This window comes from Pinus tabuliformis, chromosome 7 (assembly GCF_031772625.1).
Source record: "Pinus tabuliformis cultivar Carrire ecotype Pingquan chromosome 7, CPIR1, whole genome shotgun sequence".
In the NCBI taxonomy this organism is placed as follows: Eukaryota; Viridiplantae; Streptophyta; class Pinopsida; order Pinales; family Pinaceae; genus Pinus; species Pinus tabuliformis.
In genome coordinates this window covers 1,339,320,726-1,339,333,329 of record NC_142293.1, presented here as the reverse complement: position 1 = coordinate 1,339,333,329, position 12,604 = coordinate 1,339,320,726, and positions in this window count along the sequence as shown.

The following is a 12,604-nucleotide window of genomic DNA, read 5'->3' as shown; positions in this document are numbered from 1 at the left end:
ACTTAATAAACCATTCAGCCAATAGCTGATCAGGAACATATGTTTTTACCATTCTACGACGACGTCGCCACTCATGAATATGGTCAGATATGTGAGTGGCCATCGTTTGCTTGAAATTGGTAAGAATCTCTTTTCCTGTTTCGTACCTTATGGGTAACTGAAAATGGGTTAAAAAGGTTGTGGCTAGGGTACTGAAGTTATCAAACAAAGCTCTAGGTAATTCGATATACCATTTTGCTGCCAGACCAGTTAACGTTCGCTGAAAAAGGCGAAGCCTAATCGAATCATCATTTAAAGTGTTAGATGAACACCACAGATTAAAGGTCATCACATGATTCGATGGGTCTTCACCCGAATTTCCATTAAATTTAGGAATATCTGACGGAAGTTTATGAGGAATCGCTGGCCACCAAGGGACGTAAGCGATTGGATCGTTTGTTAGCCGATTTAGATCTGGTAACTCTAAAGTTGCCACGTAGGGCAACTGTTGATTCAGGTTTGGCGAAGCATGCCCAGGATAAGATGGGATTGCCTGAGCAGTGGGTCTTTGCATGCCAGCATAATGCATTTGATGTTGATAACTTTGGTAAGGTTGATGGGCATAACCATTATGAAATGGTTGATTTTGACCATTTTGAATATACGGCTGCCCATTACTTGCAAAGATTTGGTGCTCAGATCCTTGGTAAACTTGTTGGAATTGCGATTGTTGATATTGCACCAGCCATGGTTGTGAGACCATTTGTTGTTGTCCAATACTGGCTGTTTGACCAAGATGAGGGGTAATGGTACCCATTTGAGCCTGGGTCGCTCCAGTTAAGGAGCTACTAATCGATGATTGTGGTGGTGTAGTAGAGACAAGAGGCTGTTGACTTGCGACCTGAGAGACTTGAGGTTGGCATACAATAGGCAATGCTTGTATTTGCTACACTGTCACAATAGCCAGTGTAGTGGGGATATTTGACATAGGTAGACTTTGTTGCATTGAGTATACAACTCTTGGTTGTTGAGGTAGTATTGGCACCCAACCACTAGATGTAATTCCAGCATAACCTGAATTCTGTTGTGAACTCTCGTATGTTTGTTCTCCCGTAGGAGACAATGAAAGGGTATATTGCCCCCCATACGGCGGTAATCCAGTACTTAAAGGAATGATCTGCCTTTGAGGACCAGACTGCCCAAATTGACATTGTGAAGGATCAATTTGCTGAGACTCAACATAAGAGATTCCAGATATTATTCCGGATGAACAAACGGGAACAGACCATACTGTCGAAACAGCCCCTGGATGGATTCCACCCAGTGATTGAGAGCTAGTTGCGACAGACGGTACACCAGCAAACATTGTTGGAGTGACAGCAGGAAGTTCTGCCGCTGCTGTGTCAGATGACATAGTCCTAGATGTCGACGGTTGTTCAGACATATCTAGTCTATCCAAAAGATTTCCTAGAAATTCTATAGGAACTTCCGATAACGGTAGACTAATTTCCGACGAAGAAGGATATAGGGTGATCCCAACTCCACAATGCGATGGAGTACTAGATGGGGGATCCTCCACAATCTCTTCTATAGCAATCAATCCAGGTGGAAGAGGTAGACCGTCAGGTCCGTAAAATATTTTCGGTGCCGAAGAAGGTATAGATTCTGCAGCGATAGATGTTTAGGGAATAACACCTTCCGAATCAGCTGTAGATGGAGCCAGTTCAGGAATAGAAGTGTTTACCTTCACACTAGGATCAGTTCTACTATCCTCTGGTGGCTGCGGAACTTCTTCTATAGAGGTAGGGATACCAGAAATGTTTGGAGTAACCAGAGTCTCCGAGGGTGTCGGAACACTTGTTCCAACCAGACCAGGGGACTTTAAACCGGTCAAATGAGTTTTCTTTGTCCGGAATAGTTTTGTTTCTGGAGACAAAGACGGTTGACTCGTAAGCCTCTGCGAACAACGGGGTTTTAATTGACTTTCCTCCACGATTGCGGATTACTCGACCAACTAAAAATAAAGGGGAAAATGATTCTGAATTAAATGAATTTTAGATGCTTTGACACAACTTGTTTTTTCAATTTTTAAGAGTCGAGAAAAAACGAAAGATGACTCTAGTCACCTTCAATTTTTAATGAGCCTGAAGTGACAAGTGCTTAGATGGACCTTTTCCTTTAAGGAGTCTGAAAAGGAACGAAAGAGACTACTCTGGAAATCTAGACAGAGGGATTACCAAACCAATCGCAAAACTGCAGAATACTTTTTACGGTACGACAGTCAATCTTCCTGAATGTTGTGTTTAGTGCATTGTGATCGTAGGGCAGTAGACACGGCTTCCTATGGATAAAGGATATAGCCTATTGTGGTCTCCCAATATATACTCGACGGTACATGGGAGCACAAGTCCGTACTGGCACTTGTCGTCTCAAAGAGGAGGAATCACCCAACCAACAATGAAGTCGACGGTTACTAGGCTTTACGACGTCAGAATATGTCTCTAGCCTAGACTTCTAGATGTTGTGCGTTAGGTTCCAAAGCGTTTTTATGTTCATTAATTTTATTTTACAGTTGATCTTTCTTAAGAAATTTTCCTTTCAGGTTCATCGCGTGATGTAGATATACAATTCCTAAAATGCAATCTAAGATGATAAACAATCGTTTAATCTTATTTTTGCAATGAAAATCCTAGCTACTAAAGAAAGAGAGATGATATTCTTTCAACATAGAGCAGAGAGCACACACTAGATGCATTGTCCTAAATCAAACCAACAAGCAGTCTAAATGCAAATGCACATGCATGTATTTGTTTTCAGCTTTCTTAATGTGTGAATGACAAGAAGAATGCTAAGTACAAATCTGAATTATCTTTTCAAAGCGACAGTACTAACAATTTTTTCTTCAAAAACGAAAGGAAGATAATGACGACACTTTTCGATTTTGAATTGAAAACTACTTTCGACACTTGAAAAACCACTAATTCAAATCAAATACAAGAGTAACAGTATAATTGACCATCAAGAACAATAGGATTCTTTTCTATGACTGAAAACGACACTTGCAACACTTCGAAATCAAGAAATGACAGTTCGATTACGCTACTTCTTTGTAAAAGAGAACTGAAAATGGCACACAATACATAAAAACATTCATAGTTCTTTGCATAATGGAGGCGGAATGATGGAAAGGAAGGGGGTTTCCACAGTGGTATACTGATCACAAACAACAAAACTCCTTAATAGCGCTGAAGAGAGTGAAGAAAAACCAAAGTCTGAAGGCAAAATTAGCCTTTTCTGACCATCGCACCTGTTACACAGGGAATCTAGTATGCATCTCACCTACCACACATTGGAGGTACGATGCATATAGACTTCCTTGAAGAGAGGGTGCGATGGTACCAGTGCGAGACTTTTATTTGGTCTTTGGTCACAGTTTGCAGCTCAGTTCAGGGATTTAGGCCAAGCAAGTGATGGTCTGTAAATATAAATCACAGGGGTTGATCTAATGAGGTTACTAGAGCCACCACTAGGGAAATTAGAAGGTTTGCAAATCGATTGTTCAGTTTATAAACAAAACCCAGAGATAGACTGAAGCAGCATTGATCTACTTTACGCTAGCATAGCAAATGCAATTCGAAGGCTAGCTGGCTTGACTTCAGGCTCCATCTGTAAGTTTATAAAACAAACAAATATAGACAAGCAAACAATCTATTCACTCCCCAGTGGAGTTGCCATTTTGTTATCAGGAAATCTAGTGTCTATGCAGAGCTGCTAGTCCCACTAAGATGGGTAGCTATCTTAGAAACAAACAGATTAAAGTTACTTTCGTTTTCCTTTATGAGAAGTAGATATGAGAATATCAAAGAATACCAACCTCGATCTTTCACTCGGTTCTTCGTTTGTCCCTTCTCCTCACAGACAGGTCTTTGCCGCTTCTCCCTTGACCACTCCGCTTCAAAGAGTACCTGTAAAGTCAAAGCAGCATAATACCTTCAAAGTGCAGAGATCTACAATCATAAACAATATAGGACTAGATATATATTGACCACACAAATGCATATACTATCAAACATACAAGAATATGGAGGAAAACTTGAATAACTTTATTGATATAAAGATTAGAAGAGAGGATTACAACCCGTTGATCTGACCCAACGTCATCCTCTCAGCATGAAAACCCTTCTTCACCTCATGAAAAGCTTAGATCACCCAACACTATGATGTTCCACCAAGAAACCAACATCACTTCCTTACAAGATACAAAATTCCAGCCTCTGCATCTCTGGGATGATGGATCCATATATAGATGATTGCAAGGGGGTGAGTCAGCTTCTGGGATTTTGATTAGTGTCCTCTCTCTGATAGTTCTTGATTCCACTGGGAGATTGATGATCTCTTACTCATCCCTGGGCAAATTCAAAGAGGCAATTGTCACAGGAGAAGTTTTTGGAAGATTCCATGATGATCCACCTTGCAAACTGTCTCTTCCATTTGTCTACTCTCGCCCATCGCACCCTACAGAAGGGCTTTCCAGTATGCATCGCACCTTTTACACTGAGCAGGTGAGATGCATCACACCCTCTGCACCGGGCAGTCTGTATGGTCCAATTTTGACCAGTTCTGAGCAGTTTTCTGTGGAGAACTTCTCGGAGATGATATAATCAGCTGACCTTGTTCCTTTAGGGTGTGAAGCAACACTTTTAGGGACTTAGGAGCCCTTGGTTTATGGACATGTATGATTGGGGTTGCAGTGCCCAAAAATGTCTATAACACGTGGGAACATGGGGCAATTCTCAGAATCACCCCACCACCCTGCGATTCTCAGAATCGCCCCAGTGATATAAGGCTAAAAATATTTTTATCCATGCTTTCACCCTTATAGATTATGAATTTCTATAAGGCCATGCCTACAGGTTTTATTAACCATTTATGATATTAGCATGTAGGGTGTGAGAAAAATAAGGGAGGCCACTTGTGTTGTCACAAGGTCAAAAGGTACTCATGGTAAGTGTTTGCACCCTTCAACAATAACAAAATTCAGCAACCCAATGCGATGAATTGCAACAAATCCTCTCCTATTTACACCCAAAACTACAACAAATTTGACCTAGTAAGTGAGAACTCCAACCAGAAAATTCTTGGGTTACAAGTCATTTGCTTTGAGACTTATAACGAGAAAGCTTCAATGGATCCTTATTGTGTAAGTTGTATCAACGCATATGATTGACATTCAAAAGTTGGTGAATCAACATTTTGATCACATTATATATATATGGTCAATGCGTTATCTTTACCATACAAAGTATTGATTATTAATTGTTTTAATTAATGGAATTGATTATACATACATATATATACACATTCCAAATTGAATGTTGGGGTTTCAAAGGGTTGTGTTATTTAGTTTAAGAATGACTATTGAACTCATATATGAGGTAACCCAGTTTTTCATTCACATGCGTTGTTGATTCAGGGATATACACTATGGTTTCGAACATGGAATTAAACATTAATATATGATATGTATGATATATGGGTATGGTTTTGCATTTATAACTATCATATTATGATAGTGACATGATACTTCATGATGTTTGATATAATATCAATGTTACTGGATTGCATGCAGGCGTGGGAAAATGGGGCAATTCTGAGAATCACCCCGCCACCCCGTGATTCTCAAAAAGTTCCAGAAAGTATAGACTGAATTATGATCTGAAAATATCCCTCATCGTTGCACTTGGTAATGGTGTCAATTTTCCTGGATTGCATGTAGGCGTGGGCACATGGGGTGATTCTGAGAATCGCCCCACCACCCCGCGATTCTCAAAATCGCCCCAGCGATATATTGATTCTACACATGATGTAACTAAGTTTTTTCTCCTTCCTAAATAAAATAATGGCAACAAACACATCCTCACTGGCCAACATGTCATCAATATTAAATGTTGAATTCGAGTTAGTGGGGAGACCTTTTTATCCTAACATGACTTAATGGAATTTGTGTAGTATACCACTTTGTGACTCCTATAATGTGTCCCATTCTATGCGAGAGTTTCCAGTCGCATAAATGGTTAAAGTCCACTCACCAATATATTGAGCTATTAATGGAATCTAGGAAAACGTTTAAAGGTTTTGGAATAGGACATGGTTAACTTTGTCCTCTATGATAGCAATATGCAATAGGAGACGATTCTACACCACAACTTAGCAACAAGAAATGTTGGGTTGGTTGCGTCAGACATTAGAATTAACTAACTTGTTAGATATTTAATATATATATATATATATATATATATATATATATATATATATATATATATATATATATATATATATATATATATATATATATATATATATATATATATAGTATATTCAAAAGGTTAATTGGGAGTGGTGGGTGAAATGCTATTATTTTCTTACTAGTGATATGATGACTATAATACCATGATTGTAATGACTTTGTGCGTTTATGATTAAGAGTTCCTTGAGAATATATATATGAGATTTTGTGAAAAGTAAAAGATTTCTATAGATATTTTAGAGTATATTTCAAAGTTATATGACAGTAGCAATGGCTCTTGGAAAAGTTATGTGGGAAGATATTAAATATATATCATTAAATTAAACTAATATAATATTATGTTATATAGATAGATAGATAGTGTTAATATAGTTTATATCAATATTCAAATATGTAATTTTTTTGGAAACTGAAACAAATTAATAACTTGGAAATCAACATTAAATTTTGTGCTAAATTATGTAACCTTTAAACCTAACAAAATGAATGTTCAAATGAATTTTTTTGAAATTGCATAAAATACAATTTTATACATTTAAGATTACACATATAGGCTTTATTAATGCATCAATTTTTAAAACACAACCTCCAAACCTAGGCTAGATTCTAGTTCATAATTACATTCCCATTGGATATGCATAAAAGGAAATAGTTATGCTTGTATTCTCAAACATATTATCATAATTTGTAATCTTATAGGTGTGTTACATGTGTGTTATATATTGTGATCGTGAGTTATAATTCTAAGTTTCTAGATTACTATCTTTAGCTAATCAAATCCACTTTCTTAGAGCATGAATAGGCCTAATGGTTAAGAACATGTGGTTCCTCCTAAGAGGTCACAGGTTCAAAAACCAGAAGGGGTTAGAGTAGGTATGCCTTCATAGACATAATAATCAAATCGTTGCATGGAGGTGGGTCTCTTGTCCCACAAACAAGGGGGTCTCATACACCAATTTGGTGTCTGGCTTGGCTATGACCTTAAAATTGGATAATAATAATAATTAGGATATAGATTGTTAGAAATTCATAATCTATAAGGGTGAAAGCATGGAGTTGGGTTACACTTTTTGGCAAGAGATGGCACGTTTGGGTGGAAAAAATGATTGCTCGATTGAGCCCTTTTTAAGCGCTTGATCGAGCTGTTTGAGCACTTAAACAATGTAACCCAATGTTATTTAGGAGCTCAATTTAGCCATGTCTTTGCGGCAGTCAAATGAAGGAGATTGGGTTTTGGATTTATTTTCTGTCTCAAGTAGATTTTATTATGTGGAATTGAATTTCAATATGTTATTTATTAATTTATATGTCATTGTACTAATTTACTTCATTATTTCTTTTGTGCTTGATAATTAGGTACAACACTAACATGTTGCCTTCAAAAAGGAAGAAATTGCATTGCCATTGAAAAAGATCCAATATAGTGCAATTTTATTTAGCAAAGAATTAATGCTTTTCAATTTCTTCCAGATACAATGAAAGAAATTGGGTTGAAGAAAGGGGACTTTAGTTAATCATGTGTGGCGAAAAAGGAAAAGGAACCCCAACCACCATTACACAGAATGATTGGAAAGACATACATTGGGAGATTCACATACATCAAAGATCTATTAGAGAAGGAAAATGAGCAAAATGAAGTAGAAAATATTGTGGAAGAAAAAAATGATGAAACTCTAGAGGACGAAGAGTTTGGATTATGTGACATTGTTGATTAAATTTAAGTCATGCTTGGAAATCAAGCTCATTTTTGGAAACTATTAATTAGTTATACTTGTAATGTTTTGACTTTGCATTTTATGAGAAGAATAAGCACTCAAATAAGGTTGTTATGTGTTCAATATTTGTATTATGTGATTTTCGCATTCATTTTTATGTTATTCATTATTTTTTGAAAAAAAACAGTGATTATTATTATTTTTTGACATGAAATTCATAAAAAAAACTATTATTTAACCATTTTTAGTTAACTTTTTCCTATAAAAATTGTGATTTTGACATGTCATCTCTAGCAAAAAATTATCAAAACGTGTATTTTTTTAGTTATATTTATGTTAAAAATGTTTTTTTTGTCAGTTGTTAAAAATTATTGTTATTTAGAGACAATTATTTCATTTGGATTGAAATATTAATTAACGATGTATAAATATGTAGAATATTGAAAATTCAAAATATCGACCTTTTTCTTTAAATATGCAAAACAATAAAAACCTCACTACAAAAAAATAAAAAATAAAAAATGAAGAAGACCACTTCAAAAATTATTAAATTTAGAAAATAATTATTTACATTTCATACATTAGAAAATTTAGAGTCAAAAAATAGGTCTTTTAAAAAAATGGCCTGATGTAGAATTACCACTCTTTTAAATTAGCGTGAAAATCACTACCATTCTAAAACATAATGTACATAAAAAAATGTAAAGTGCCAAAAAATATGCTCTAAAAAAGACGTGTGTTCTGCATCACCCCTTTTCAAAATCGGGTCACTTTTTTACTATCTCTACAAAATGGGTAACAGTATCAGTTCCCGTTTCAAAGTTTACATTGTTATTGGTTGGCGTAGTTAACCAATATGATGAAATGTTTCAAGAACCAAAGGGATTACCTCCCAAGAGAGGAATCCAACTTGAGATACAGTTGCAGCAGGATTGTCCTCTTCCTCACATTGGCATGTAGAGGATGTCAGTAATGGAAAGCGTAGAAATTATGATGCAAATCCAAGAGTTGTTGAATAAAGGGATCATCAGACCATCTTCCTCGCCTTGTGGTTCACCTATTGTCTTGGTGCCAAAGAAGGATGGAACATGGCGCATGTGTGTGGACTTTTGCGCATTAAACAAAATTACGGTAAAGAACTATTACCCACTGCCTAGAATAGATGATTTATTGGATCAATTGAAAGACACAAAAGATTTTACTAAGATGGACTTAAGAAGTGGCTATCATCAAATTGGAATAGCTGAAGGAGACATTTGGAAGACAACATTCAAAACAAAATAGGGCTTGTTTGAATGGATAGTTATGTCATTTTGTTTATGTAATTCTCCTGCTACATTCATGCATGTGATGAATGATGTGCTGAGGCCATTTCTTGATAAATTTGTCATAGTATACTTAGATGACATCTTAATTTTCAGTAAATCTCGTGTTGAACATGTCATGCATGTAAGAAAAGTACTTGATGTCTTGAAAAAAGAACAGTTGTATCTTAAGATGTCAAAGTGCGAGTTTAGAAAGACTTCTTTAATTTACTTGGGTCATATTGTTGGAGGAGGTGAGTTGAAAATCGATCCCTCCAAGGTTGATGTCATTGTGAATTGTCCAAGGCCCAAGACAATTACAGAGGTAAGAAGTTTTCTGGGAGCAACCCAATATTGGAGGAAATTCATTGCTAACTTTTCTCTTATAACAACTCCTTTGCATGTGTTGACCAATGTAAAAAAGGTTTTTCAGTGGGGAGGAAAACAACAAATGGCCTTTGAAAGGTTGAAGGAAAATATCAATACAACTCCCGTACTCGCACTTCCAGACTTGAGATAGACATTTGAGATTCAGACTGATGCTAATGACTACACTATGGGTACAATCCTCATGAAACATGGTAAGCCTATCTATTTTTCGTTCGGAAAATTTTAATGGTGCAATGATTAACTATCCTACATATGACAAGGAATTGTTTGCATTAATGCAAAGTGTGAAAAAATGGAAAAACTACCTGATGGGTAAGGAAACAATCATTCACACTAATCATCAACCATTGCAATACTTACAATCTCAATCAAAGTTGCAACAATCAAGGCACTTCCGATGGATGGGTTTTCTTCAACAATTCCACTTGGTAATCAGGTATAAGAAAGGTATCTACAATAAAGTTGTTGATATTCTTTCTAGCCCGATTGTTAGTGAAACTACTTTACTCAAGCATAATTATGTTTTACATGAAAGTTATATTGAGCAATATGCATTAGATAATTATTTTCAAGATGTTTATGCAAGCCATAGTCAAAGTAACCAGGTAGAGGAATTGGATTATCATTTACATGATAATTTGTTGTACCATCTTGGAAAGCTTTGTATTCTGTAGGGAGAAAGATTTAACATCGTAAGAGAGGCACATACTTCTCTTATTGTTGGTCATTTCGGTGTAAGTAAGATGATGTCACTTCTACAGAGGTATTGCTATTGGCCTCATATGCTTCAAAGTGTGTCTCGTTTTATTAAAGGATGTTCATTATGTGCAAGCAATAAGCCTAGCAATAGGAAGTTAGGATTGTACACACCACTTGCGGTTCCTTCATGACCATGGGAGAGTGTTTCTATGGATTTTGTAGAAGGTTTTCCATTGTCAAAAAGAGGTCATGATATTTGTATGTAGTTGTGGATAGGTTCAAAAAAATGTGTATTTTGATGCCATGTAAAAAGCAAGTTACAACTGAACAAACTGCTTAGTTATTCTTTCAGAATGTTTGGGGGCATTTTGGATTGCCCACATCCATTGTTAGTGATCGAGATTCTCGCTTTGTGGGGAATTTTTGGTCAAACTTGTGGGGATTCGTGGACACCAAACTTAAAAAGAGTACAACCTTTCATCCATAAACAGATGGTCAAATAGAGGTAGTGAATAGAACAATGATACATCTTCTGTGTGGGTATTGCAGCAAACATCCTATGTTGTGGGATGAACAGTTGCACTATATTCAACATGCTTACAACCGAGCCAAGCACACTTCCACTCAAACTTCGCCATTTGAGGCATGCATGGGATACTTGCCTAAATCTCCTTTGGATTTTATTTTTGGAAAAGATGTTACTATTGAAGGTCATAGCAACATAGACAAAGAAAGAAAGTTCATTGAACAAATACAATTGGTACACGAAAAGGTTCAAGAATAGCTTGAGAAAAGCCAAGGCAAGTACAAAGCAAGGCACAACAAACATTATCAAGACTACAAGTTTCAGTTGGTGATGAAGTTTGGATTCACATTAGCAAAGACAACCTCCAAGGAGAAGGTAAAAATCTCAAACCAATTAGATATGGTCCATTCAAAATTTTGGAAAAGATTGGTAATAATGCCTTCAGGTTGGATTTGCATTCATATATGCAAATTTATGTTGTTGTTAATGTTGGGAATTTAAGATTGTATGAGCCTCTTTTGATTGAAGATCAAGGACAGAATGTTCAAATTCCATATATTGAAGACTTTTCTCCAGAATTCCTTGATGTGCTTCAACAAGACACTATACTTGACAAAATATCAAGGACATAAAAAATGGGAAGTATTCATTATCTTCGAGTGGGGCTCAAAAGTACAATTCCTTCAAAAGCCAAATGGATAGAGGTTGGAAAGGTGAAGGAACTTTACCCTCACCTGCTGAACTATTGAAAGTGATCCTTTTGGGGTCCAAAAGGCTTCCAGTGAGGAGGAGTGATCAGGTGCTCAAAATTAGGCTAAAAAATTAAAGTGTCAAAATATTTTTAAACTTAGCTTCAGATCAAAGAGCTCCTCATTTTGATTCCAACGGTGTGAATGACATTCAAATCTGAACTCATATGCAGAAGTTAGAGCAAGTAAAAGTTCATATTTGACTTACTTACATGGCAGGATTGGATAATGTGGCAAGGTCCTTTAGCGAATCAGGAGGCGAATGAGGAGGCAGCAAGTGGAAAGCTTCCATTCACTCCCGCATGTCACAAATCACAATCGTTGGCAGGTCGACGTTAGAAATCGACCCTCGTGCAGGTAAGGGTGCGATGCAATAAGGTAGGCGGGACGGGTAGCAAGAAAATGGCTAGAGGCACGATGCGATGGATCGCAATCACAGGTCAGTGAAGGGTTAGTGTTACAGAATCGGCCCCCGACAGGTTTTGGGTTGTGATGTGATATCGAAATCGCAAATCGCAACGGTGCATGTCCCGCATTATGATTATTGTCGAGGCACCACCAAACTGTGATGTGAGATAAAGTTCCCGAATGCGAGATGTTCATCAGCTATAGTTTATAATGTCGTCGAGTCCACGGAATTGCAGTCGTACAATCACCATTGGGTCCACGAAATCGTAATCACACAATCGTCGCCGCGTACACAAACCTTAAGTTGCCAGTCCTTGCCGATTACGATTTGCAATAAAATGGCCCGCCGATAGATTAAGGCCCATCGCGCGGTAAAATTCTCACTATGTTAGTGGATTTTTGGAGTGAAATTGTGGGTTCCTATCTGGTGTGGAGCATTTTGTGGAACGAATAGTGGGAAAACAAGGGAAAGTCATAACTTTTTCAGTTTTCCATCAAATTGGTTTTAAAAAATGTTAGATAGCTAT